The sequence below is a fragment of the Ammospiza nelsoni genome, chromosome 20, assembly GCF_027579445.1.
Source record: "Ammospiza nelsoni isolate bAmmNel1 chromosome 20, bAmmNel1.pri, whole genome shotgun sequence".
NCBI lineage: Eukaryota > Metazoa > Chordata > Aves > Passeriformes > Passerellidae > Ammospiza > Ammospiza nelsoni.
This window is the reverse complement of record NC_080652.1, coordinates 10,963,551-10,988,447: the sequence shown is the minus strand read 5'-3', so window position 1 is coordinate 10,988,447 and position 24,897 is coordinate 10,963,551. Positions and strand designations below refer to the sequence as shown.

The 24,897-nt window shown below is 46.6% G+C and overlaps 1 protein-coding gene across 1 annotated transcript in view; it reads right to left on the bottom strand.

The window, feature by feature from the left end:
• The window catches only part of NEK6 (NIMA related kinase 6), a 101,995-nt gene extending 78,452 nt beyond the window's left edge, over positions 1 to 23,543 (bottom strand). Inside the window, exon 1 of the mRNA XM_059486217.1 lies at positions 23,525 to 23,543. The gene's annotated coding sequence lies outside the window, so the exon portion shown is untranslated. The remainder of the gene's footprint in view (positions 1 to 23,524) is intronic.
• Between the last annotated feature and the right edge of the window lie 1,354 nt (positions 23,544 to 24,897).

Here is a 24,897-nt window from a genome sequence, read left to right as displayed (position 1 = left end):
TCAGCATCCTTAGGCAAGACATTTGCCCCAAGGTGAGCGTCCCTATAAATGCTTTATTTACAGCTGACTCACATCCTTGCTCCTCAGGAAAGCTGTGGCAAACCAAACCTCTTGTACATTTTTCTGCCCACTGATGTTGCTATTTCAAGAAAATTTTTGTTGTTCAAACAGACTCTTCAACAGGGTGAGGACTACCCACTCCACAGGAATCTTCATCACCACAACTCCCTGGGATTTGCAAAGTAGCAGAAACTGGGCTGAGAACAAACACATGCAAGTAATCCTGATGGATAAGCTGGATGAATCCTGCCCTTTGTCTCATTTCTTTGATACTTTTAAGGATCATGTGGCAAATTCCAGCCCATCCAGCCAGGTACAATACAAAAGCTGGAGAATAACTGGGAAGGGGACTCAGTGTGACAGCTGCCCATGTATCCACAGGGTCACACAGGGAAAGGGACCACTCAGAGCAACACTGCTTTGAAAAGAGGGAATTTTCCTAAGAGCTAATGATCACTTTGGTGTTTATTGAAGCACAGTGAGATCAGAGTAACCAGACTGCTTGGTCCTGGAACACCCAGCATTTCCCTGATGGAACAAAAAGCACCCTGAGCTGAGTGTCCCCTTCATGCTCTGTTTTCCACCTTGCCTCAGTCCTGGTGAGGACTGTGTCAGATACCCCATGCCAGCCAACTCTAACTGCAGACCTGCAACCAGCCTGATGCCACTTCAAACCACAACGTGCTAAAATTAGATCATTACTCACATCACCCTCTTTGCTAACAATTATCAGAGGGATGCAACAGTATCTCCCCATTTCATTTTCTAAGAAGTGACTTCAAGACCCAGAGAGTGAGATAGTGACTCATGCTCAGAGGTTTCTAGACTAGCTTTTATTTAAGCAGAGATAACAATGAGAAGAACTGCTCTCTGTGCACAGAGACCTAAAAACTGAACACTCATGTTCACACTGCAAGAACAGCCACACAAACCCCAGGCAGTGTGTAAATCCAAATCACTGATCTACATTCCAAAACTAAAGGGGCTGCTAGGCAAATTTCAGGCACCACTGAAAGCAGAAGAGTGGGAGGCTGCATTCAACCACGAGCATAAGGGAGACTCCCTTATCTCACTGCCAGATGGGCTCCTTCTGTGTCACACATCCTTGAACTGCCACTGCAGTTGGAAACACGCAGCAAACCATGGCAGAGACCCTGCAGGACGCTTGCAGGAGCCTCCACAGACACTCATGTATTGCACTGGCAGGTTTTGGTAGAGGTACAGAGCCGTGTGTGGCCACAGCAGAGGTTCATGGAGCCAGTGTCCCATCTCCAGCAGTAGCCAAAGACAGATGTCTACACACGGTTTAAAGTTAGGCCACTGTCTGTTAGGGCTGACCCAGGTCAGCTGTTCATTTAGGGGCTCATGCAAGGAAAGACACACCAGGCTGAGCTGGAATTTCCCTCATAAGCATGGCAGCATTCCTGATTTCCCAAAGTGCTACAGCACTCCCAGCCCCACTGCTCACACTCTCCTGCAGCCAGCTGTGTGTGTCCCTACCAAACACTGCTATCTTTCCAAGCATTCCCAGCCAGTCCTGCAATATCACAGACACTTTACAAACCTGCCCTGATTATGCTTCATGTTACAGTCCCAATTTTACACTGCTCAAAAGGCATTAATAAATAATGAATTGGAGTGGTTGGCCTGTTATATATAAGCAGCATGTGTTCAAAATGGTTACCAGCACATCAGAGCAAGTTACCATAGATAATGATAAGCTACAATTAAAAGCAATCTATTGCTCTGCTGGACTGTGTAACAGTATGTAATAAAAGATTAATCACTTATTAAAACAGCTACAAGTATTTCATTAACCTTTATGCATTATTTCTAATGGGGTTTGCCTACACTGCAGTCACTGCAGTGACTAAGTGGGCTCCGTGGCAGGAGTGCTAGGCAGGATTTAAGCATCCCAGCTCTGTGCAGCTGCTGCACTCTGAGCATGGTGGTGCTCAGCCCCTTGTGTTTACCCAGCTCCTCAGCTGGGGTCTGCCCTGGCTGAGCCCCAGCAGGGCACAAAGCACAGGTTCTGCTGACTGTGAGCACACTCAGGGATGGCTCTGCACTGCACAGCCTGGCACCACTCTGCCCTGGCTGCTGCTCCCTGGGAAGTGCCCATTCCCAGAGCTGGCATCCCAAACTGAATGTCCAGGCTGCATTCCTGCACACTTCCAAGACATGCTGCCTGTGCATGCTGGTCATTCTCTAGTGACCAGCTGAGCTTTTGCCCCCTGGTTTCCTTCCCATAATAGAAATCAGATCGCTCTGTTTTCTGGAGAGGGGCTCTCCAAAGAGCCTTGAATGTGTGTGCTCCCTTCACTTTGTGCCACCTATGCTGGGAACATCCATCTTGCCATTTGTACCTGGGGAGCTCATTCCATACAGTGTGTTCATCTTCTCTTATTAGCTGGACCTGGATTTACATGAGCACAGGGAAACTCAGGCAAAATCTTTCCCTGTGCACATGCTATTAGCTCTGCCAATTACTCCCAGCAGTATTACCACTGGATAAGAGAGGCCTTCAGAACTGAAGTACTTCAAGCACTGTGTTTCCTTCAGAGAAGCCAGTCTGCTTCTTCAACACCTTGCTACTTGAAGCTCTCTGTGCCCGTGGCAGCCTATCATGAGTCTGCAGAAACTGAATTAACTCAAAAATGATGTGTGCAACTGAAAAGTGGCTACCAGGAATGCTTTTTAAGTGTGTAAAGTAACTCAGTGGCTTGTTGAAAGCCACCAGGAAGCATGCTTGAGAAATGGTGTTTGGAGACAGCAGAAAATAGCTCTTCATTCCAAAGGACAGTAAAATATCTTTAGTTCTTTCTTCCTCTCCTATGCAAATGTTATCCTTTAATGTGGCTGGTTCAAGGGTCATAAAGGACACAACATTCTCCATCAGATGAAAGCATAATCTCTTCACTGTGTTCCTAATCACACTTTCTCTGTGCAGGAGGGAGTCTGAATTCTTCCTCAGCTTCTCAGATTCTGCTGTGTTTAAGCCCAGCATTACACCCTATTTGGCTCTCCAGTTCTGCCAGCTCTCAGACAGAGTCATCTGAGGCATTTCCTAGGCTGCAACCCTCCTTTTTGTCATATTAGCAGGACCTATTCACACATAAGGGACCTCCATTATGCTTGATCTGAAAGATATGTGACACGTGGAACAACATTCTTTGAAACATTCATGTAGCAGTTCTGTAACCTCAGCCAGAGTTCACAAGTTGTACACAGAGAGATTCCCTAAATCACTCCACTGAAACACACTGCTCAGCAAAGCCACTTCTCCTGTGCCTGGCTGCAGTTCATGCTTGTTGATACCTTTTGCTTTTGAAAGCTGGAACTCGTCTGATATATCAAGGCTGGAAGAGCAAGAAGTATTTTGCTCACAAAGGTTTGAAATCCCCATCAGTTTGCACCTGTGCCTTTCAAGCCAAACAAAGCTCTTGTACTGCTGGATGTTACCACAACAATGAAGGGTGTTGCTTGAGCCGTGGTGCTGTCACCCCCGAATTCCCCAGCAGCCGGGTTGGAGCTCCCACACGGCCAGCGGCAGCTGCCGGGGACAGAAGGGCCAGTGCTGCTGCCCAGGGTGCTGTGCCCACAGCTGCCAGGGACAGAAGGGCCAGTGCTGCTGCCCAGGGTGCTGTGCCCACAGCTGCCGGGGACAGAAGGGCCAGTGCTGCTGCCCAGGGTGCTGTGCCCACAGCTGCCGGGGACAGAAGGGCCAGTGCTGCTGCCCAGGGTGCTGCCCATGGCACAAGTTCCCCTGACCCTTCAGCTCAGGGCGATTCGTGCCTGAGCAGCCAGGTTTGGGTACCAAGCCCAGAACCACTAGTGTTTGTAAACTCACTATTCTACAGGAGTAATGAGACAATCCAGACCGAGATGACAAATAACTTTTTTTGCCCTATTTTGCATACGATAATTTTGCCAAATTCAAAGGATAATTTGAATAAAGAAGACTCTCTTTTTTGTTATCTTAAGACTCCTGCTTTGCAGAACATTGTCTCTGCAAGAGTTTTCATAGTAGTGGAAACTGCCCCAGTGCTGAAATGGGGGAAGGTTAATGAAGATTCAGGAGGTAGCTATGATTCCTTAAAGCATTCCTGGGGCATATGTCTCCCTTGGCAATAAAAAGGGGTTCTCTGCTGTGGACCTTATAGAGAGGGTGTGGAGCACAAGGAAATTTATGAACTGTTTTCTGGAGTGCAAGTGCCTTTCAGTTCTGGTATGTACAAACTTACATCTTCTGCTCAATTTGACAAGAAAGCAGAGTTTCACTAAATTGTCCCTGCATTTGCTCCATCCCACTTACTGCTTTCACATGCAGAAAGCATTCTTCTTCTTTTCAAAGATCCAAAGAAGGCAGGTCTCAAAAGAGAGCACTCCTGCCCAGGGCTGGATCCAGAGCTCTGCACTTGACTCAATTAATAACGGGTGTCCCTGAACTCACTGTTCACAGGATGAATGAAATATTTTTCACCCTTTGTTTGCCTCCATTCTTGGCACTTCTGCAAACCATGAAAAGCTGAAATATCTGGAGCTTGCCAAGAACTGTTAATATGAAAACATAATCTTTCCTCTCTGGTCTGGCAGTCATATGTGTCAAACAACATCTCATGTCTGATCTTGGACAACACCTGAGCTTTTCCATAAAAAATGGAGCAGAGCTGGGGCTCCACACACATGTTGTACGGCTTTCCCTTCTCGTGCAGCATCAGGAGAAGTCAGGCACTGCAGCACAGCTCAGCCTTCCTGTGTGTGGCTTTCACACCTACCTACTTTGGTCTGCACTGCTAGGCAATGTCTCTTGACATATCAATATTCTTCCTAATGTTAAAATATTTTGTCTCTCTTCGGCCATGCCAAAGTTAAGTGCAGTCTGCCTCAAGGAGGATACACTACTGTGCAACTGGGTGTGTTAAGTCAGATACTAGGTCTGGTTTTAAGAAGCACGGAGCACTCACAATTCCTGTCACAGCCAGGAGGTGCCTTATGTTCACTGAAAGCACAAACCCTGCAAGACCAGATCTCCATGTCCCCATTCCTCAGCTCTGAAGCCAAGCCCACTGTATTCCCAATACTCCAGACGCTCAAATGATGTAAATGAGCCGGACTGCACTGAGGTCAGCTGGACCCACAGACTCACACTGGCGCTCTGATCCAGCTTTGGCAAGGACACTGTGGAGCTGTCCACTGTCTGGCCCATATTAGCGTTCCAAATGTATAAAATACTGCCTGCAAGCTGAGACAAGATGGCTTGAATGGGATAGGATTATCAGGAAGCCAGGCGGGGCAAGTGACTGCGTGATGTGCACGCCCTGTCCATGGCCTGAAAGGCAGCAGCAGGCGCTGCCCTGCGATCCCTGCTGGAACTCCCAGCAGCAGCAGAGCGGGCTGCACACCCCAGCCCTGACAGGCTGTAACAGGAGCTGTGCCCCCAGCTGCACGTGCTGGAAAGCTCTCCTTGACACCACCACAGTCTGCTCTCTTCGAGCCCTGGAATGGTTTCAGCATTTCTCAGACAGTATCATATCAAATGACTGAAAGTATTTTCAAAGAGGTGTTTGCTTCCCGACATTTTGTTTGAGTTAATAAAAAGTGACAGAGTTGGAGAGAAAGAAAAGCACATGTGTTCCTGGAAAGAAAAAAAAGCCAGTCAACAAAAAATGTGACCAACTGGAGACCAGTGCAATCAGGATGACTTGAAAACATCTGCAGCCAAAGAATGAGGGAAGGGCACAGAAAAAGAAGGAATGAGGAGGGGAGAAGGCAGTTCTGCAAAGCTCAGACTGCCCTCCATGTCCTGCCCTTGCTGCATTCTCTTGCACATGCTTATTTAGCTGTGACTGAGTGTAACAAGCAGATAGGGTCAGCATGGCACAGGAACCCACTGCACTTCAGCAACAGCACTGACCTCCTCAGGAACAGATACAGTCTCCAGGCTAGGACGGAGAATCAATCTCCAAAGCTGACATTCTGGTACCTTTTAGGAGCACTAAATAAAAGATGATGGCAAGAGGAGACTATTTTATTTACTTGTAAGTGCCAGAAAACAGGTTTTTGTTTCTTTCTAAGGTCAGGCATGTAGCTTAGACCTAATTAAAATGCTAAATTACCTCCAGCAACTGCAGAGAAAAATTCTAAGTTAATTACATGTGAAAAAAAAAATTAAGATTTTGAGATAAACAAATGAAGCCTCTAAGATTTGTTGCATTGGTAGCTTTTCATAACAGGAAATAGTAATAACACATTTCTGTCTGTAGGAACTTCCTCTGGTCCCCTCTTGGCACCAAGGGAACTATAGGAAGCTGCCTGAAACAGGCACAAAAGCCCTTCTGTGGCAGGAAGCCAGTTCTGTTCACTTTCTGTCTCCTGCTGAGGGTATTGGGGAGTCCCTGAAAGGCTGCTGGCATTTGGCTGGAACAGGAAAGGACAGGTCTGTGTCCGGCAGCTCTGCATTCCTAACTCAGACACGCAAGGGAATTAAAAGAGGAAAAGTAATGCCCAGATTTCCTCTCCCACGCTCTGTTTCTCAAGGCGATGCAGCCAATCTCCATGGAGGACCAGAGTGAGGCAGTCTGAGCCCAGACTGAAGCTGTCCATGCACACAGACAGGTACTGCCCTCTGCACTCATGGCAGTATTCTCACAAACATTAAAAGGCAGACAACCTTTGTGGCAACAAAATGAAAGCTGAACTCATCACAAATCAAGTCCTTTGGCATAAGGTCACATAAGGTCCCACTGAAGTGTCGACATCCCAGCCTCAGACACGCCTGCCTGAGGTTCCAGCCACTCCAGTTGCCATCCTGCCCCTGCTCTGCCAGCGTGGCCCATGCAGGCTCAGAGCAGGGACTGCAAGTTTGCCCCTGGTTTTAAGGAGCCTGTTGGTCAGTGCTGCTGAAGTTCTTCTGCCAGTCACCGTCCTGGCTCTGAGTACACAGAGCTCTACGATGCCCTGTCACTGCTGTGTGGGGCCAGGCTGCCTGGGCACAGGAAACAGGACCTACAGTGCAAAGAGCAGGCCAGGGTAACAGTGCAGATGCTCTGCGTGGCACACCTGGAGGGGCACATCTGACACTCCCCTGCCAAGTCTGTGCCACTCCAAGGGGCCTTCTATGTGCCGGAGCAATAGAGGTCCCTGAGTGTCACTTATGAGCCACTGGAGTACGTATGTCACTTAGACACGCTGTTAAAATACATCTTTCTAATTTGGCAAAGCAGATTTTGCTATCCTCCCCCTCTTCAAGCTCAGAATTGTTAACAAACGCTGCAGTTCAGAGGTATGAACACGGCTGTCCTAATAATGTGTCTCTCTAGATTCTTGTCATGCTGCCCTGGTGATATTCAGCGTGATAATGAAGGCAGCAGGGAAGGAAGAACAGAGAAAATAGCAAACAACCTGGGAATAATGTGGAGTTGCCATGAAGAGTCACAGATTTGCTTACTGGAATTTAGAGCAGTTTGATTTTTTTCTCCAAAGTCCTGCTTGCTGTAGCAGAAGTGGCAGAAGCTCACATGTAGCAGCAGAACCACTCAGTGGAGCTCAGCACTGCAGGGGCAGCTCAGGTACAGATGAAAAGGTTTGTCCTGGGCACTTTGTCAGCTCAAAGATGCTCTTAGCCTACAAGATCCAGATGGAATGAGAGGATACAAACAGCCCCAGGGCTGACATCACCTCACAGCCTCGAGACATTCCTAGTTAAAATGCAGGAATGACCTCTCCTTTCCAACCATCCCTGGAAAGCACCTGGGCTGCCAGTCACTGAAGAGATTAAGGGTCAAGAGACCAGAATGGAAAAATAGCTCCTCCAGTTTGCTGCAGGGCCTCAGAAGGTTACAGCAGCTGGGAGTGAGGGAAAGTGAGAGGGGATGGAGCAAATGAGAGAGGCAAGACCTGATTGTAGCGGAAGGTGCAGGGGCAGGAGGGCCCAGAATGGCTCCATCCACACACTCTGGCCTTGCCCCTCGTTCTCTCACCCCGGCTGGCTCTTACCTGCACTCGCTCCTCACTCCCAGCACACCCAGCCCTGTGCTCTCCGTGGATTGAACTGAGATCAGCAAGGGATCCAGACTTCTCTGTTCCTCCAAAACCAGTGCATTGGAACGAAGTTAGCTTCTCTTTCCTGCTCATTTAGCTGAACTTCAGTGATATGGTTAAGGTAGCAAAACTTCACTGCTCAACTGGACCTAAAGCAATAAGAGCCTTTTGCTAGTTTCTGCAGAACTGTGTACATAATAAATTTATCAATTTGTGAGATGATTTTTTTTTGTCTCGACATTTGTTTTTTATCTTTCTTAATAGACACAATGTTTAATTCACTGTAACTAAAGACACTGGGATTTTAGTGAGTTTTCTGTCAGTTCCCATAACTCATTTTGATGGGAACCCATTGGATTTTAATGGAAACCTATTAGGTGAACATATTGTGATCATTAATGAACTTGATGCGCAATTATACGGGGAACCACCTAAAGGTAATTAAAACCTATCAAGACCACCAGGGAATAAAGAGAAAGGAAGTTACTCTTGTTTAAGACAATTAGTGTAGACAATGATCTGAAAACAAAATAAATGATCCCTGATGAAGATTAGCTGTGTAGGTGGCTACCCTGGAAGACACAGGCCATGCAAACAAGGGTTTCTTTAGAAAACAACAATTACTGTAGATTTTTCTATTGCAAGTAGTGCTTTCACAGGGAAGTTCAGCATTTTCTTTCCTATTGCTTAACTCTTTGACATTTTGCTAATGTCTGGTTCTCTGGGTCTGGGGCAGAAGAGCACAGATTCTTCTGACACCTCTTGTGCTTTCAGCTCCAGGCAGAGGGAAGCAAAGTAGTATTAATCCGTGTTGTTTCAGAATGATCTGCTGATGACATTGCGCCTGGACTGTGCACCTAGCCCCATTTTCTCTGTGTCCAGGGTGGCTGGAGAGGCTGCATGCAGCTAACAGAGCCCGGGGATGGCAACACCCCAGCAGGTGGGTTCCAGCACGGAACAGAGGGAGCAGAGCTGTGCTCCCCCCCATTACAGGCACTCAAGTGCAATGAAAATTTTCCTTTGGCTCTTTTACTGTTCTGCCCCAGTGAAGCACTGCTTGATCCCAGGAACATATCCCCCTAACCATGAAAGACCAACATCTCACTGAGCAAGCAATCTGCAGACTCAGAAAGTACCCCCAAATCACTGCTATATTCCCCAAAATCACAAGAAATCTTCTAGCTTGCTGATCACTGGACAATTAAAGGGTCCCTCACTCCGTTGTCCCTGATCCACTCTGCATGCCTTTGGTGCAGAGGCAGGGAACAGAACGTAATTAGCTGGTGGGTGATGTCCACCAAATGTCATCCCTGAGCACATTTGCTTTAGTCCCTATTCACCAGCATCGACAGCAAGGCTGCTTCCCCATCCACTGGCAAAGGCTTTCGCCAAGATTTTAGAATTCAACAATGAAACAGGCCTGCAACTAAAACATTTATCTGGCAGTTTTCCCTCTTTAAGTCAAAGTGTTATGTTGGCACACGGCACTGTGGGTGGCGATTTGCCAGAGAAAAGCATGTGTTGGAAAACCTTGCTCAATATTACAGCAATCTCGTGCTCGCAAGCCTCGATCGAGTCGAGGAGGAGACTCTGCCAGGGGGCTCCCGGCAGCCGCCCCTCGCAGGGCAGGCACAGAGCAGCGCTGCACGCTCGCCTCCAGCCACGGACAAACGAGGTGCTGCTGGCCACAGCCTGGCGTGCTACATGGCCTGCTGAGCAGCACTGGGAGAGCTGGGGGCTGTAGGGTGACTGCCTGGAGTACAAGTCAGCTGGCCAGCAGGAGGTTTTGTGGAGGATAGCACAGAAAGACATTGTTTTATATTTTTTAAACAGTGCCCTGTGGGTCCTTAAGTTTCTTTGGGACCAGTCCAAATGTTGGACAGCTCTGGTAGGCTTTTTATAGGGGGCAGATAATCCTCACTAAAGCACAAAGAAAGACCAGAGGGACTTGCCTGTAGTACAGAAAAACATATTGAGGAGGCAACAGTAACTTAATATGCAAGAGAGGCCTGGATTCAGAAGTCAGTTGCATCATTCATTTAGCAACACTCAAGCCATGGAGCAAGAGCTGGGCTGCCAAGTGTGTGCACTGGGCATTGTGCTCCTGCCAAGTTACATCTTAGAGGAGCCAAGGAATGAGCCAGGACAAAAACAAGAGGATGACATGGAGTAGTACTGAGCCAAACAAAATCAGGACTCTGTTCCCCCTGGCCTCAGCTGCCCAGGTACGTGGCCAATGATGGGACCAGGAGAACAGGGCCTGCGAAAGCTGTGCCCATCCCACTTGCCAGGTCAGCAGGGCAGAGCCTGTTGCCACAGTGGAGCTCAGTGCCAGCAGAGCTGGTCCCCTGGCAAACACTGGCAAGCCCACAGCTAAAACATCCCTCTGGCCATCCAGCTGAAGTTCAGCCCTTTGGGGCACTTCTAAGCAGGTCTGTGAGACATGAAGTCTGCTGCTGAAAGAAAGGCTCTAACTCAGCCCTGGCCTCTGAGGCTGGTGCTGGGGGTCACTGGGTGAGAGAGGGGCCACTGCTTTTCATCCAGAATGTTCAGAGCAAACCCTCTTCCCAACAACAGCACGAGCAGGACAGCAAGAACAACACACCTTCTGTTCTAAGACAGCTACCAACAAAGCTGCTACCACAACTGGCAGCTAAGTTAGACATCAAAAAGCCACAAAATAGGTTACCATTCATTCTGCTTTTTCAGCATTATGTACACCTGTATTTCAAAGTCTTCAGACAAAGCCTTATCCTGCTGCCTCATTTCACTCCTCTCCTGCTCCCTCCTCCATCCCCACGACAGCCTTGAGGCCAGATGTTCACCAAGCATGTGGCTCTGTGAATTGCACCAGACAATGGCAAACTGCACCTCCTCTGTCATCTGATTTTTCTCCCTTAGCTATACTGAGTGACAAAACCACTTTTTCACATCAATCTTTTTTATTATAAAATTGTGCAATGCCTCCAGGGTCTGTCTGAGACTCCAGCTGTTGTGCTGGGACAAGAGTTGCCACTGTGATCACCAGGTGTTACTGCACCCCTTGAAAAGTGTAGTTTCAGCTCTGAATTCCTCAGTTGGGATTGTAATTTCTCATTACACCTTAAAAATGAAAGCAACAGACTTCAATCCTCTCCTATGTCCATGCAGCTGCAACACTAGAATTGGCTTTGAATCACCTGGATGTGGAAGATGCAGGACAAGTAAGCGCCCAAGGTTCTGGGTGCAGTCCCACAGCACTGCAAGCTCTTCAGCCAAGCCAAGCCCTAGGAGCAGGGTGGCAACAGGAAGTGACAGGCCAAGCTGCTACAGCTATCACTGAGTGTGGTTAGAGCAAGAGCAATTTCATTTCCCTTTAATGAGGTTTCCAGGTAAAGCCATTCTGGGTTTTCCAGGACCTTCACGTTGCTGTGTTTCAAACTGCCGGCAGGGCAGATGTCACACAGGAAATCCCAGCGCTGGGCAGCTCCTCCTGCCCAGCAGAGCCTGCTCTCCTGAGCTGCACAGCAAACACTGGAATCTAGCACACCTCAGTGGAAGTCAGTAGAAGAGCCCCCTTGTCAGGGCTCCCGTGCTTGGAGCACTTTCTCCTCCAGCTGCCAGGCAGAGCAGGAGCCTTTCAGACTGAGAGGTATTGGAGAGAAACCACTCTGGAAGAAAGGATCACAGAATAAAACAGCCCTGCAGCAGGTACTCAAAATTTCTATGTAAGCAGAGGAACACCTCACTTCCTCTGAAAAACAACATAAAATAAAAAAAATTGTGTGTAGAGCAGGAGGAGAAAAACATGTGGCTGTGATTCATACATCAACCTTCTGTTAATAAGCCTTTATATTTCTATCTGCTCCACCTCACTGATGTGTGCAGCTGCTGTTTTTTCACGTCTTGCAATGCATACAGGGTCTTTAAAATAAAATAAAGATAATGCAGAAATATTGTGCTAGTACCAGTATCACAAGTCATCCTTCAAACTGCTCCCCTCCCGACAGAAGTGCATGCAATGTACGTGCCTGAAATCCTCCTTAGGAATCCTAGTCTGTTTCGTCTTCACCCTCCATTTGAAATGAAGCAGGAGAGGAGAGTAAAATCCTTTCATTTTCTGCAGTTCTTGCCTTTTGTCTCCATGGTGTGGCTGCCCTTGCCCCTGCTGCAGCTGAGCCCATTCTTTTGCTCCATGTACCAGTTGGGATTTTTGACCTTTGGAAGAAATAGCAGTTCCACCACCGGCAGGTTCTCAATTCAGAAATACTTCTTCCATAAGGGACACCACTCCATTCTCCTTTCCTCTTCCCCCAGACCAGCAGCAAAAGGTTCAATTACCTTTTCTTGCCACCCCTGCAAGCCATTTAACCCTCTGCTTTGCCCTGGGCAAGCTCAGTAACTGATCTGCCATTGCTTTGTACCTGTGTCTCCTCAGCTGTCTGAAGCAACACAGATCAGAGGGGCAGACACACAGCAAAACTTGAGGTAGGAGGTGGGATCTGGAGTGGTTTCACCTTTTTGCCTTTGTTTTCTACATCTCTCTTCAACCCAGCTGCTTCTGATGGAGGCCGTGAAAAGGACTTGAAAATGCCCACAGAAATGAGGGAATAACATGAGATCCAGGATTTCATATTGTATTTGTTGTTCCAGTCTAACACATCTAAACATTAATATTGTCCTTGGATAGATTTACATTATTTTTGGTGTTTGCATTTCCTACATTTGACAGAAGCATTCCAAACCTGTCACGGTCACCCCATGCTGTCCCAGGCCCTTCCCAAGGGTGGGTGTCAAACCCACTGTTTCTGTCTGTCTGCAGCCACCTAAACCAGTCACACACTGAGTCCCTGCTTCCCAAGACACACAACTTCCCCGTGCCAATATAATACACAGATCGTACCTGTATATCACATTAGCACTGTGATAGCCTATTTTCATCCCAATCCTCACACTTACTCCTGGCTCTAAATTGTTCTTTATAAAGAGGTCTGCAGGGACCTTGTTATTTTTATTGCTGTAATAAGGCAGCTCTACAGGAGAGAAGGAAAGTGTTTAGAAAGATAGTAAAGGCCCCGAGGCTGTCTGAATGTCAGGGAAGGCCTGTTGCAGAGGCCAAGAGACTTGGGCTCTTGCCTTGGTGAACACTAATCAATTTGGCTTGCAAAATGCATGCCAGACAATAAAATACAAAGGGTGGAGGTGCCCAGCTCAAGGATTAACCTGCACCAGCATCTCTGCCCAAGAAAGGAGAAAACAGAAATACAACCCCTCCTCAGAGGTTGCTTTGGGATGGTGCTCCTCCTTCCACCTCCAGGGACCAGGCACAATGATCTGAATCCCAGGGAAACACTCTGAAAAACCAAATTACCAGCAGCACTTTTATGTATTTCAAGTAATTCAAAGCACAGCTAATCAGGCAGGTGATTAATGATGTCACCTAAGGTGTGTGCTCTCAGGCACCAAGGCTCAGCAGCCCTGTTAGAAGACCATGGATAGACAGACAGACAGACACATAGACAGATGAAGTGTCCCATGGATTTGGAGGAGAGTAAGTAGCACACTGACAGGTGAGGAGTGCCTGTCAGTAAAGAGGACCAGGACACTGAAACAGCCATTGATGCCATCAGTGCCAGTGTCTGCTCCAGAAGCAAATCCTCCAAACATGCATGACAAAATGTCATAGCCTGGATTTAATTTCCAAATAATGCAGTAATAATGCAGAGAGAGATAATGCTAAAGGTACAGCAAGAGTAAGAGACTTTCAGGGTTATAGCTGAAGCAAAAACAAATATTAAACAAACTGGGTGACAAGAGCTGTGCCTGCCCTCACCACAGCCACTTTTGCTGAGCAGAGATGCTCCAAATGCTTTTGACCAAATGTCAAAAATCAGGACATGCTATTTCATCAAGAACAGAAGTGCTCCCTGGGAACGTGGGCAGCTCAACAAAGCTTGAAATAGGAATACTTCTGAACAATTTGTTCCTCCATTCTGAACTGTGTATCTCTATATACTTTACTGCTATATATCATCTCTGACACTTGGAAATTATTGCAAAGAAATGCTTCAGTATAAGAGATTTGTAATGGTTTGATAATGTTACTTTGCAGGTTTTTTCCCAACTGAAATATTTCAGCTATTGTGACTAATATAACATTTCAACATTTTGATTTTAATCACAATTTAGGACCAAAAAAAAAAAATCTGAAATACTAGAATTTCTTGAGGGACCAATATTTTGTTTTCCAAAAAGCCTTATTGCTGAGGAGAAACTAAAAAGTTAGTGCCTTGGGAAGTGATTCAGTGCTGCAACAGCATCTGTGACACGAGAGCACACTGTACTAATAGATGAGGCTGTTGTATGATGCTAATGTGGAAACTGGAGCTCCAGCAAACCGTTCATCTCCCTGGTGAACAGCTGAGCTCAGTAGCTCACAACTGTTTGCTTTATACGCTCCCTTGTTGTTGCCATGAGGCCAAGAACACATATTCAGTTCCCTCAACATTCCTGCTAGACTTAATACCCTTTCCAGGTTCCCTCTTGGCACAGAGAATTTGCTGGCTTGATCCAAAAGTGAAAGCCCTTTTCTTGTCTCAATCCCGTTGCTTTCAGCAACTCGCTTTTCTGAGTGCTGGGATTGAAAGAAAGAGCTCCCTGCTCCATACCTGGGTGAGCCACAGAGGCTGGGACTGGAAGATTTGCAATGGGAGCCATTCTGCCACCATTATCTCAGAGTTCCTTTCAGATCTTACAAGGCAGTGATTGATCTGCCCATTGCAATGGGTTTGACTAACATTTCATTACCTGTCCCCACTGAAAATGTTGTTTGATTTAGGTTCAAAGAGCTCATTATGTAGGGCTTTTTTTTCCTCAGGAAAAAAAAAAAAAAATGAAATGCAGAATCAGGGAGTATCAACTCCTGAGCTAATTACTATTTGCCAAGGTTTGGTTGGTGTATGAGTGTGTCTGGGATTTTGCTCATTACCAGTTGTATAATATGATTTCTACTGCACAGTTAATTAGTACCCAAAAAAATAACCTAAGGAATTTACACAAGCCTAGTTGGAGGACAAGAAATAAATCACTGAGGAGTAGGCCTGGGGAGAGTCCCCAGTGAGGACACTTTCACTATTGATGTAAAACACTCAGAGGTTTAACTTTCAAAACAGACATTTTGGGAGAAGCTCTGATGGGTCTCAAGGAGAGTCTCTGTGCCATAATCAGACAGCTGAACTCCATCTCGTTCCACAAGCTCAGTGATTTTATGTGGCTGATGTCAGCAATCTCCAAACAGGTTCCAGCCCAGACTGGGGGCCCTGGTGTCCATTGCCTTGGCAGAGGCACTGAGGTGATGCTCAGCCTGGCTGCAGGGGGCTGACTCTCATCGCAGCACTTGGCTTCCAAGAATCCCCCTCTTTCATCAGTTCTTTCCAAACGCCTGAAGCTGCCTTAGAGAAACTTAACCTAAGCATTAGCACAGACACCCCTTCCTTCCACCACCACAGTATTTACTGTGAGACAGTGGAAAACGTCATTGATCCTTTGAATTCAAGAGAGCCAAGATAGACCAGTTCACAGATCTGCTCCCCCACCATCAACCAGGCTCCTTTAGGTTACACATAGACATGTGAATTACCTCCCCAGCTGTGCAGTGTGACTGGAGCTCCTAAAAGGCTTCATCTTGGCTAGCATTGTTCACCACTGCAGGAACGAGACATACTGGAAAGATGCCACTTCAACTTTGAGGCAGATGGGTTTTACTGTGTGGGTTTGGTGGACTTGGTTTGTTCTCCAAGGTCATTGAGCTATTCTGACCTTTGGGCTGAACCTCAAAGGACCCCCTGCATATTCCTTCTAAACTGGTCCATTCAGTCTTACTTTCTGCCCTTTTCAATTCAAGATGCCTTTGCTCTTTCAAACATGTGCAGTTGTTCTATCATGAGTTCTACCAGCCAAAACACAAAATAAAATTTATGATGTACACAAGCAGACTCTCGGTGAGCCTCTTCCAGCAGCTTGGCAAGAAATAAAACCTACTGGGAAGTATTAAAACCAATGACCATCCCAGACTCTTTAAAAAGAAGTTAGATACCAGTAACCCAATATGTGGCTGTAAAATGTCTTGCTCTGTCTAGGTCTGTATTTGTCATCATATCAAAGCCTAGAAGTGATCTCCACTTTGCCTGTATTGGAATTCTTCATTATTCACCACTCCTCCCAAATCTGATGTGATCTGCAAACTAGGAAATCTTGCTTTCTATGTCCTCAGCCAAGTCTTTCATACACTGTAACTATCAGAAAGACCAGGATCTGCCAGTGCAGTCTCCTACAGTACACGCTCCTTTATTAACTTGTCTTTCATCTTGAAAGGCTTCTATTTATGCCTCCTTTCCCCACTCTGCTCCTGTCCTCTGGCCAATTTTCAATCAGTGAGCCAATTCTTCCCCTTTCCAACTCCCCACCTTTAGACATTAACCTCCGACGTGGGACCCTGTCAAACACCGTCTGAAGATCCAAGCCTCTCCTGACTCCTGCTTAGCCTCTTGTCTATGCCGACGGGAGTGTATGTTCTAAAAAAAGAAATTTCCAAAAGTTAGCGAGGCAGAAAAGGTCCTTTCCGGAAACCATACTGGCTATCTTTGGTCAAGCTGTGCGTTTCTCAACAGGCCACCTTTCATCTATTAAAACATTTTCTAAGACTTGTCTTCACCTGAAGGGAAACGAACTTCCCTGCAAGACCCTGGTGCACATCTGGGTCGTTCCTTAAATAATGGTGGGAGGCTGTCCGCCTTCCACCTTTGAGGAATCTCCTGCAAAACACTTCAGCTCTGTGAAGTGCCTGTGAAAACCTTTCCAATTTAGACCCACAGTTCCTTTAACCTCTTTAATAAGAGAGCCATGGAGTAGGGGGTTTGGTACCAACCATCCACTTCACACCCTTCAGCTCCCTGAAAGCTTCATTTTCTGTGCTCTCTTAGCCTTTGAGGAATAAAGTCTGGTTTCCACCTTTCTACTTACAACTTTGGTCCAGGCAGCTTCTCTCTGACTCAGGTGTATTCTCTCTGCCAGTAGCCAAGCCTGATATTTCTACTTGCCTTTCCCCTACTCTACAACCAATAGATTAGAACAAAATTAGTTTCTATCTTTGCAGCCAGCCCTTTTCTTCCTGCTGACGAGCAGACTCTGGCAGTTTGTTCTCCTGCTCAGCTCCAATGCCAAAATGTCCCCAATTACCAAAGAATCCCATATATCCTGCTCTGTGTGTGATCATTCCTACACCATTACCTGCCTCTCCCAGAAGCAGCAGTAAACCCTCTCAGTGTGCCACTTTGCACCCACATTGAGTCTCCCTGGCCTCCAAGGAGTGTCTCAACTCACAGCCACTTTTCTGCCACGCCACTTATTGAGATACCTGTGAGAACAAGAAGCTTCCTCACACACCACATGAGGAGATGAATATCCTATGTTGCTTACAGAGCTACATAAACAGGCTTTTTCCCAGGCCAATAGGTTGTTCTGCATGATTAGAAAGAGCTGATTTAAACACATTCCCACAGTTTCATGGGCTTGTTACAGTCCATCATGGGGAGTGGCTGCAGTTTGTTTTCTCTGTGTGTTCTCATTGCCCTGGACAAAGACACTACATTTATAAAATGGAAAGGAGCAACTTCAACACTTATTTAGGCAGTTGTTTTTGAGTTTGAGTCATTGGTGGTGCTTAGTGTGAAGCAATAGAAGGACCAGCTGTAAATAATTTCTAAGTCCAGCAAGGACTGAACTCTTCACAGGCTTCCCAGTTCATCCACAATGTACTGGTGTAGGGAGAAGTAAAAACAGTTCTGACTTCCATGTCCTTCCCACCAAGGCAAAGCAAGGCAAGGCAAGGCAACTCTTCCCTTCAGCTTCTCTTTCACTGTCCTGTGTTTAGGTCATCCAAGGCAGAGATGGTTCCTTGCCAGAAACCCTTCCAATCCGCAGGCAAAACAAAGCAGCAATTCTTCTGGCAGCTGGTGGAGCAGAGGACTGAGAACCAAGCTTGTCACCCTTCATGGCCTTGCTCCAGGCAGACAGCCTGGCTGACAAAGCTTTACACTGAGGGCTACTCTGAGCAGCAGCCATGTGAAGTGGAAAAACAGCTGCTCCTCTGGGTTTTCCTGAATTCTTCTGAGTCCAAGAGCTCCCCAGCTGCACCCACCTGGCCAGGCATGGCCTAGGGATGGTTCAGTCTGTAGGGGAGAAGCTAAGTCAGGCCTCTCACAGGTGCTTTCCAGGCTGCCTCTTAGGGCCTCGATGAGATCTTAAACCACCCTTTCAGCAGAGGTGGCAGGAAAGGCTGGAAAGGGGGACTGGCCCTCCCCAGCACAGCCAGGGCTGCAGCAGGGCCAGGACAAGGCATCTCCCCTGCTCTGGTGTCCTGGCTGTGAGGTCATTCAGCTCCAAGCCGTGATTGCAGCAGACTCTCCCTGTCCTCGGGACTGTACCTCTTTCCCCTTGGCCCAAAAGATAGCCAAGGTCACATTTGCTGAGCTCCAGGCTCCACAGAATCTTTGTTTGTTTCAGACAAGCCAGAGGGAGCAGACAAGAGAGAGTCAGTTAGTGTTATCACAACTAATGCAGCTCATTAGAATTGTTTTAAGCTCTGAGAGCAAATGAATATCTAATGAGATTCCCCCCCAGGTGTAATTAGCAATAAGCTTTACATTGCTCTAAAAATACCCTCCAATTTTTTGAAAAACTAAATGCAGATAACTGGAAGCTCTAGTTACACTTAATGAACTGAACAAAGCACATTGAAAACTAAGAATATTTTAATTGTGTTTATTTAGCCTTCAGCAAAGGATCCAAGACATTTTCATAATCATCAAATTAATTTCAAAATGCTCCTTTGTAAGTTGTCCAGCCAGCAATGTCGATGTTGATCATATTCAGAGGACTATTTCCTGATCGGACAGTCCATTTACTAAACAATGCATTATTCAAGAAACTGGAGCCATCTCTTCACCAATTCTTCCTCCCATGGGCAGTTTAGAATATGAAAAGAATTTATTGATGCAAGAAGAAACACTGCAGTTCTAGTTAGTGAAAATAATTATGATTACGTATCTTCTTTCTCCATATTTGTCCCAAAAAGAATGGTGAGGAAAATATTCACTTTCTTTAAAAATCCCAAATATTACTAAAGTAGATATTACCTTTCACATTCACTTCAATAAAAAGTTGACTTCATATCAGTGAGTATCCCAAATGACCAATTAATTTTGGCAGCTATCAACCAGACCTGTCTGAAACTCTGACCTTTGAAAGAAAAGAAGCTACAACTTAATACATGTATCATCTTTCCCTATAAGTGTTTAGGACTCAATCCTGGCTTTGATTAAACCAGGAAAATACCAGTCAGATTTTGTGCCATGGGTTCTCTGCCTCTGGTGGCTGCTGCCAGGCTTCCAAGATGGAATGTGAAGTGGCCACTTGCCATCAGATACCTCTAGCCTCAACCCGCAAGCAGCGCTTGAGCCAAAGAAACAAAGTCATAGAATGGGAGCAGTGATGAGACCTTTCCTAGGAATTGTCAGTATCGTTCTACTAGAAAATTCAAAATCCCACTCAGTCCCTTGGATCGCCCTGCACTTCCATCACAAATAACAGGATGGCTGCTTCTTCACAGCTTCATCCACACGTCCCTGAGCAAGCAGAGAAGAGCAGGACACAGGAATGGACCATGGCAGCTCTCCTGCCCGCTCCTGCCAATTGTGCTCCATGAGTGGCCACTGGAGCCCGGCTGGGGCCAGCCCAGCCCAGGTAGTCACATCCCATCCTTGTCCCCTGCCTCCATGCTCGCTGGCCTCCTCTGAAGCATTGCAAAGGAGAGTTAATTAATTCTGATCACTCCTAATAGTCTTCTAGGTCACAAATTGGTGATTCAGCTTCATTAATTTGATTTCTAACATTTCATCCTTTGCACTCTCTGCCCGATTAGCTTCCTGAAATTTAGTTTCAGTAAATGGGATGAGCAAGGCAGAAACTTCCAAAGAGATTTTCCTCACTGGCGTTTGGAGGACACGCCACAGCGCAGAACCCCAGACTCGCAGCCAGGGTGCGGTCACCTCAATTCTGCAAACTTCCTGATGACGGGTGGTGCGGCCAGGCTGCAGTCCGAGCCACTTGGCAAAGGCAGCATTGATTCTCCTTTCACTCAGACAGGCCTAAATCAGGAAAAGCACCAGCGGAAATTGCACTAGAGCAAGAGTAGCACAGGAGAAAAATCAGACCATCCAATGTCTGAAGAGAAGAAAGACTTAATTTTTCTGATAGTGTTTTTAAATAAAAGCTGACATTGATTTGTAGGAGTATGTAAGTAGAGATTATATATACTGAAAAATTCTCCAATCCCTCAGGCATCTACACAGGCAATGTTGGGAAACAAAGCCCATCGTGTCAGCCACACTTCGGAGGAGTAAGGACACTGTGAGCCACCAAATGCTGCTCCTAGTCTTAAGGCATTCTTAGACACACCATTGCTAAATGACCCCTAAAAAGAAATACTGCAGGTAGAGCAAGTGAATATATTCTACTATATTTGGGATCTTGGTGGGGTCTAAAAACTAAAATACTTTTTTTTTAAAGATGATTATGGCTATATTTCTGATTTTCAGATGAGAAATCCAGATTGTAACACGATATGTTTATATTTGTCTCCCTGTGATAAGTTTTTATTGTATTCTATTGTACAGCTTAATGCTTCCAATGGGAGACCAAACCAATTTCTTCCTTGGGTAGGACCTAGTCCTCCTTCTCAATAAATAAAAGCTTCAGAATACTAAGACCTTCTTGCAAATCAATGCTACATACACAAAAATCATTATTTCAGCTGCAGCAGGGGGAAAGAGGGCAGGAGTAACCTCAGTTGTGTAGAAAAACAGTGTGTAATTCTGTGACACTGAAAGTTTCATGAGAAGGTCAGAGGAAAACTAGAAAATGTTCCATGGTCCAGGAAGAAAATTGTACCTTTGTCTCTATACAGATTCCTGAGAAGCAACTTCTTCTAGCCCTGAAGCTCATTGTGAATGTCAGCCCAAGCCACAGATTTCGGCCAGGTTTGAATCAGAGAGGTGGATGTGGTTTTGCCACAAAACCACGAGGCAATAGAAAGTTTGGGGACATTCTACCAAACCTTAGCTAAAGTTTATCAGAGCAGAGCCATTTGAACTCAGCTCCCACCTGCCTGGTGAGTTTCACTGCAAACTCATCACAGAGCTTCGGCTGCAAAAGGAAACAGATTTCTGAGGACAGTGTAAATCTTGGGGCAAAAATATTTTCTAGGAAATTAGTTGAAACATGCAGATGTACACCCAAAGCAGCACAACCTGAGAGAGAAAACAAACCACAGCTGTGGCTGGAAAACCCCTGCCCTGTCGGCAGCACAGCTTTTCACATCACAGGAGCCAATGAACAAGTGTTGGAGTGTTCTCACTGCTCAGACATGTGCAACCTGGACCCTTCGCTGGGCTTATTGTTCCCTTGCAAAAGGCCCATTTAGAGCAAGCCCAGCAAGCCTGAGAGGGGAAGGAGGACAATGGCAATCTCTCCCATTCAGCAGCACAGGCCTAGGAAATATTTGCTACTCCAGGAGAGCAGCAGAGGCGCCTTTTCAAAGCTCCCTTTGCTGGGAGGTGAGTGACAGCTGAATCACAGTGCTGCTTTCCAAGAGCCAGACCTCAGTAGCACTGCCAAGAGTGGCCCGCTGTATTCAGAGCCCCGACACAGCTGCAGTTACTGGGAGGTCCTGCCATTGTCCTCCCCCAGCAGAAAGATGTTTCTGTCCCCCCTTCACAGACCTCCATTGCTGCCCAGTACAGGCAGGCTGAATGAAAATGTCAGCAGCAAGCACGGAGCAGATGTGAAGGGACCATGCTCTCTGACCTGGATTCACCCATCACGTGGGCTAACGCTGTTCAATTGAGAACTGCTTTGTGAGACAAGTTCAGGGGGATGGGACACTGCCACCCCCAGCAGCCCGAGCACAGGGCACAATCCAACCAGCTCAGGGATGGGCCTTCAGGGCAGACTGAGAGAAATTCTGCCAGGGAGTCATCCAGGGAGAGACCAGCACCATAAGAGCTTTGCAGGATTTGTGCACTCAGAGTACACTGAAAACTCTCCCCATCTAATCCCACCTTTGCATTCCGCACAGTACACGTGGGTCACAGCTAATACCTCTCTTCTGAACAGCAACTGTAGGCTTCGAGTCCAAGCTTTAGTAGAAATAAAACCAAAAGTTTTAGAAAGCATTAATAACATAATGTCTCCTGGAAGTAAGGCAAACAGTTTGTGGTACCATTCTGTCTCCAGAATAGTAAAAGAAAGTTTATTCAAAACAAACAAACAAACAAAGTTAAAATAACTAGTGTAGTTTCACAGTCCAAAATAAATAAGATGCACAAAAATCAGAGCTGAATAAACTGGGAGAAAAATGCCACAGATGTTCAAAACATATTTTAAGCAAATTTTGTCCCCATTATGTTTGTGACACTTCTTCAGTAAATGCTAGAACTGCAATTCATTAGCCCAGTGCTCACGGTGAGATCTTACATATTCATCAGAAGCACATCCAAGTGCCTGCCTACACAAAGACTCATCCCTGGCCTGTCCCCGTGCCCCAGCAGAGCACTCAGCACCTGGGACCTGCCACGGCTGCAGCCAAACATATGGGCACAGAGCTACAGCCTCCGAGGAGAGCACCAAGCAGCGTGACTGTGGCTGCCTAAGAAAAGGAAAGGGAAGGGAAAAGACTTGGGAGGTCTGTCAACAGGGCAAGCAGTGTGGTCCAGGGGGGATTTTCCTTCATTTGGGAAACAACAGGACGCTTACGGAAGGGCCTGTGTTCCTGGGGATAGTACAGGAGAGCAGCTGCTTTACACTGTCAGCCAGATCAGAGAGAAGTCTGCGTCCAAGGGCTGGATGCGAGCCAGGTGTACTAAATGACTACAGAGATACCTAAGATACAGGGATGGTAATCTCTCACCAGGTTTGAAATGCAGATGAGGGTCTGCAGAAAGGGCAGCAACACAAATATCTTGGAGCTGAGAAACGCCAACTTTGAAGGGAAATGAGACAAAGCTGAAGGAAATTGGCTGGGATTCAATAAAGCCTGAGAAATGCACAGTGGAAGGAGTTTAATGCAGTCAGAAATTACATTAGAACAATTCTGCTTTACAGCATTTCTTGCCTCATTGGAATTAATTTTTTGTCTCTCTCGATCAATGGCAGAAGCCAAAATTTCACAAGGAAAAACTCTCATTGTCAAAGTACTAAAAACATGGGATCCATGGGATCCCCGACTCCTCTCATCCAAGGACGAGGGACCAGAGCAAGGCAAAGCCGGCGCAGGGAGCAGGCGCGGGGGCCGGCGGGGCTGCGGGAAAGCCGCGGCAGCTCGTACCTGCCCTGAAGGGCCCTCAGGTGGGCAGCAGCAATGGCCGCTCTGTCACACCGCTCCCGGCAGGAAGGTCAGTGCCGCAGGTCACGGAATAAAACTGGAGGGACGGAGCAACTTCTTACCCACACTTCAAAGCAAACAAAGTGCCAGCACAGACAGCACAATGGGGCCATTGAAACCGGAGAGTGATAATGGGAGAGGAGGCAGCACCATACAGCTTAAAACCAAAGCAGATTGTTCCCAGAACTCACTCCCAGAGGCATTACAAACTGAAGGGAAAAACAAGAGAGTAAAAATAGATACAACTGTGATCCACAGTAATTGCACAACGGGGATAATAGGCATCTCAGAGGTGGAGATCGTGAAGTGGCAGGATTTTAGAAACTAAAACTGTGAGCACCAAGAATTAAAGCAGAACTTGATGAATCTGGAAACTACAACCAAAAAATGCTGCTTCAGCTCTGGGCTGGCTGGGACCTTTCTCTAAGTTCAAGAAAAGGGCCTTCAAGGATTCCTTCTGACTTGACAAACAGCCCCTTACCAGGAAAGTGGGATATTGGCAGTTTATACAGGCACTAAACCCCAGGAGAGAGAAAACCATTCTGCTCCCATCCCTGGCTGTAAACAGAGCAGACCTGAAGCCTCCACCTCGGTCTTCTCCCCAGCTCCGTAGTTATTCTGATGAACTACTGTTTTCCAGCCCAGCAGGATTCCTCCAACTCTCAGTTCCAGGGGGAGCTCACACTGAACAAACGACGTGTGCTCTAACTTTAAAAGCTTGCTCTTCCCATGTATCCATCTTTGTCCTGATTTTATCTGCCTCAAAAGGCAAGATAATTTTGACTAACAGAAAGCAATTAAAATGAGAGACTACTCAACATGTGAATTTGTTCCAATGTACTGACTCCTCAGTAGGTTAGGCATGGTGAGCAGGAAGCTGAGCCAGCAGAGGGGCAGCCCCGCTGGTTCGGGCACAGGAGGGGGCAGAGCCTCAGCGCTCTTCTCCCATCCCTTGCCAAGAAATTGCCGGTGTCCTCACCTCCCAGGGGAGGGCAGACCAGTTCCACAGAGCCTGGGCAAGTGCTGAGTGCAGCTCCTTCCTTCTGCGCACATTGGCAGGTTTGGAACGGGGGTAATCACAGCCACTTTTATGTGCTAAAAAATAGTGACTCATTCTTCCTCCCCAAATCAACCACGTAATGGAGAGAAGAAATATACTTTGTTTTTTCTTTCTTTGCCTTCTGGTTTGTGGTCCATTCGCTGAATTCATTTCATGTCTTAAAACGTTCTCACAAAACCGCAAAGATTAGAAATATCTTTCATAATGTAAGAGCTCAAATTGCACAAAAAGCCATTTCTTTCAGCATCTGGAAGAA